This window comes from Panicum virgatum, chromosome 9N, assembly GCF_016808335.1.
Source record: "Panicum virgatum strain AP13 chromosome 9N, P.virgatum_v5, whole genome shotgun sequence".
NCBI lineage: Eukaryota > Viridiplantae > Streptophyta > Magnoliopsida > Poales > Poaceae > Panicum > Panicum virgatum.
The window spans coordinates 7807552-7811249 of record NC_053153.1 but is presented as its reverse complement, the minus strand read 5'-3'; the positions used below and the strand labels follow the sequence as shown (position 1 = coordinate 7811249).

At 43.1% G+C, this 3698-nt stretch overlaps 2 non-coding genes across 2 annotated transcripts; both read left to right on the top strand.

Annotated features, from left to right (window-relative positions):
* Positions 1-1610: 1610 nt before the first annotated feature.
* Positions 1611-1714, top strand: LOC120693672. Its single transcript, XR_005683128.1, has one exon. It is a non-coding gene; the product is annotated as a small nucleolar RNA Z194 (small nucleolar RNA).
* A 1495-nt stretch (positions 1715-3209) lies between these two features.
* On the top strand, positions 3210-3314 carry LOC120693670. Its single transcript, XR_005683126.1, has one exon. It is a non-coding gene; the product is annotated as a small nucleolar RNA Z194 (small nucleolar RNA).
* Positions 3315-3698: the final 384 nt, after the last annotated feature.

Below are 3698 nucleotides of genomic sequence, written 5' to 3'. Positions count from 1 at the left end.
CGGCGTGAGGACCACGACACCTCCAGGTGACCACGATGTGGACACTGAGCTTGACGCCGAGATGACGATGACATACATGGTAGACGAGTTCCCCACGCTGTGGCCCAAGGAGAAGCCTCGCTTCGACATGTCAGGCGAGAAGAACGGCGGTGACTTCACCGTCTCCGGCTACATCTAGAAAAACAGTAATAGTATTATTTGGGTAATCCAATAATTTTTAGGTAATTTTATACTTAATTTTGGGTCGACCCATTACTTATTCTTTTAGTATTGGTTCTTTTTGTGGTACTTTTAGTATTGGGTTGGATGAGTTGGGCACTAGTTGGCCCAAAACTAACCCACTTGCACCCATACACCCACCCTCCCCTGCGCCCCCTTCCCCGCCACCCCCATCCTGCGCCGCTGACAGGAATCACTCCGATCGTCGCCCCTGACCCTGGGTCTCTGACCCCGTCCCCTGCCATGCGCCGCCTCCGCCCCCAGCAAGGTGCGTCACCGCCCCTTTTTTCGATTGGAGTAGTGCCGCCGGCCCTGGCTGACGCCAGCCCCAGCCTTGCAGTGCGCCGCTACCACCCCTGTTGTGTGCCACCGCTGCCCCCCAAGGTGCGCTGCCACCCCTGCATTGCGCCGCCGCCACCCCTGGTGTGTGCCGCCGCCGCCGCCTCCAAGGTACGCTGCCGCTGCTTGTTGCTGGATGGATGCATATTTTTTATGCATTGGTGGGATGTGCATTGGACAGTAGTTGGTAGTACAATGTTGTTATGCATTGGTGGGATGTGCATTAGACAGTAGTTGGTAGTACAATGTTGTTTCGGTATTAAAGTTGTTGCTTTTATAGGATATCTCACCATGGCCAACATCGGAGTAGTTTCCAGCCTTGATGATGTTGCCACTGAGCTGCAAAATCTGTAGATCACTGATATTGCTCAGGTTAACAATGTCCAAATTCAATTGGATGAGCAAGCACCCCTTCAAGATGCAGCAAATATGAAGGTGAAGATCAGACCAGGAAAGCATGGATTTATATTAGTTAATCCAGAGCCATTGGAGTGCAAGTATTGTGCCAAGATGGCACTAGTGACGTCATTCAACCGCATGCTAGACACATCCATGGAGCGGATTGATCAAGAGCTGCAGCCAATTGAAGCGGGCATCGCAGCACTGAAGGTCCTTGTGCGCTACAATGATCATCAGATCCCACAAAATGGACCTCCACTTTGACCAAAGAAATCGTGGAGTGCAACATGTCATCTATCCTGCCCTCTTGTACGTGTTTCATGTTCTCCTCTCTTTTGGGATAAAGATCACTTTAAACCAGTTTTGAGTAGATCTTATGAAATTTGATTGCACCCTATTGGAAATGTTTCTGTTACTATAAGATGTTTAGAAAGAATTATGCAAGTGCTGTGTAGCTTGGTGCTTTCTTTAGATATTGTTTTGTCTCTGTTTTGCTCGTTTCAAAGTTATAAGCCATGGTTTTCATGTCACATCGTGAATATGTCTCCTGCGTCTGCTAGTACTTATATTGGGTGCATTTCATTGAGATAGACAACTTATAACCAGATGTCTGTATTAAGAGTATCATTTATTTATTTGGCAACTCTTGAGTTGGCAGGTTGGTGATGAAACAATACCCTAAGCGCTTTATTCCACTGATTCCAGTGATGGGAAGCTTTGTTAACATAGCTTTTGTGGTTTTCAATCCGAAACATCTGCAGCTCAAGTAGCTTTTTTTGTTTATTCTTTGATTATACTGGTATTTTTTTTCTGTTTCTTCCAGTCATGTCAAAATTAACTGAAGTTCAGTCTTCTTTTTGAATGTGTCTCGAAACATGGCAGAAAACAAAGGGGAACAGATCTTGCGACACTGGTTACTTATTTATCTAGAAAACTATTGTGATATGTTTGCTATTATGCTAGTGTTTGTCTGGAAAACTGTTGTGATATGTTTGCTTAGTATTGCGTTTTTCTCATTTTCAGTTCCCTAGTAAGCCTCGTTTTGAGCATGACAAACACCACCAAAGGGTCCTGTATCAAAATGCTTATGCTACACAACAAGAGAGGGATGCAACAGCTGCTCGTGACAGGCGTGCCCAGAGGGCCATCTGGGAGGTCAAACTCTGTATTTTGGAGGCAAGGCAATCCATCTTGGAGAAAGAGAAGATTGAGATGCTGTCAAAGATGAGGTCAGAGTTCAAGACAATGATGGAGCAATGATCTGACTTTGGGACTGGTTATGCGGAGTATGAGTTCCCTCCACTGACATAGGTAAGTCACCTCTGGTGTAAACAAGGTATTCACTTTGTTACTTCCTATGAATTTAACAGAAGTGCAGCATACCTAAGTAATGCCTAAGCATGTTAGCACACTGAAAACTAAAGCTCAAAATGGAAAAAGGCTGTAAACTTGATCAATAAAGGAATTAATGATTTGCGCAACAAGAACTACTGGGTCTAAGCCAAAACTACCTTTGTAAGAATTTTTTTCTTGCATGTTACACTACCATAAATCTCTCAACATCTAATTTGTCCTGTTCATGATGCATCTCTAATGGTATAGATTGCATCTGTGCTTGTTCCAGAATATGATGTGATTTTAGGGTCTTTCAGACTTTTTCCTTGTTTATCTGTAGCTTTATTCTGTTTATGATGCATCTCTAATACATATTGATTGGACTTGTGCTTGTTTCTGACAATGATGTGCTTTGGTGCTAATCTCTTGCTGCTATTGACATGCAGGTGTTCGGCAAGCAGAAGGTCCATCCTTTCTTTGTGGCTAATCTAGCACTCACCCTTCTCACTACTTCCTAGCACCACACATCTATCATACTCATGGAATGAATGACATGGCAAGAGAGGGAGGCTATATTTATAGGCAAGGGGAACCACGAGGTTGTGACAAGTGTCCCCATTCTAGAAATTTACTAGATATTACAACATTATCTAATTTATTTTATTACCAAGTCTAGACTCCTCCATGGTAAATGTCTTATTCTTGCATAGTGTGGATGATTCTAGAAGATTGCCTTGTCTTCTTTCAACATCTCTGTTTTGCTTGTTTCCAAGTTATAAGCCATGGTTTTCATGTCACATCGTCTGAATTCCTGCGTCTATGAGTACTTATATTGGGTGCATCTCATTGAGATAGACAACTTATAACCAGATATATTTATTAAGAGTAGCATTTATTTATTTGTCAACTCTTGAGCTGGCAGATTGGTGATGAAACACATACCCCAAGCGCTTTATTCCACTGATTCCAGTGATGGGAAGCTATGTTAACATAGCTTTTGTGGTTTTCAATCCGAAACATCTGCAGCTCAAGTAGCTTTTTTTGTTTGTTCTTTGATTATACTAGTATTTTTCCTGTTTCTTCCAGTCACGTCAAAATTAAGTGAACTTTAGTCTTCTTTTTGAATGTGTGTCTCGAAACATGGCAGAAAACAAAGGGGAACGGATCTTGCGACACTGGTGTTGACGCGAAAGATCTACACACCAAGCCCGAGAGCACCGTTCGCCAAGCTCAGGCTACAAATGCTTCAAACCGAGGCGTGCCAGTCAATTTGACCTGTAAATTGACAAGAAATCAATAAACTATCAAATTCGAGAGTGTATCGGCTAGATTTCCGAATAACTATCATGCAGCGTATCGGCAAGGCGCTGCCGATACAGAAAACGACAACAGATCGAATAGGATAA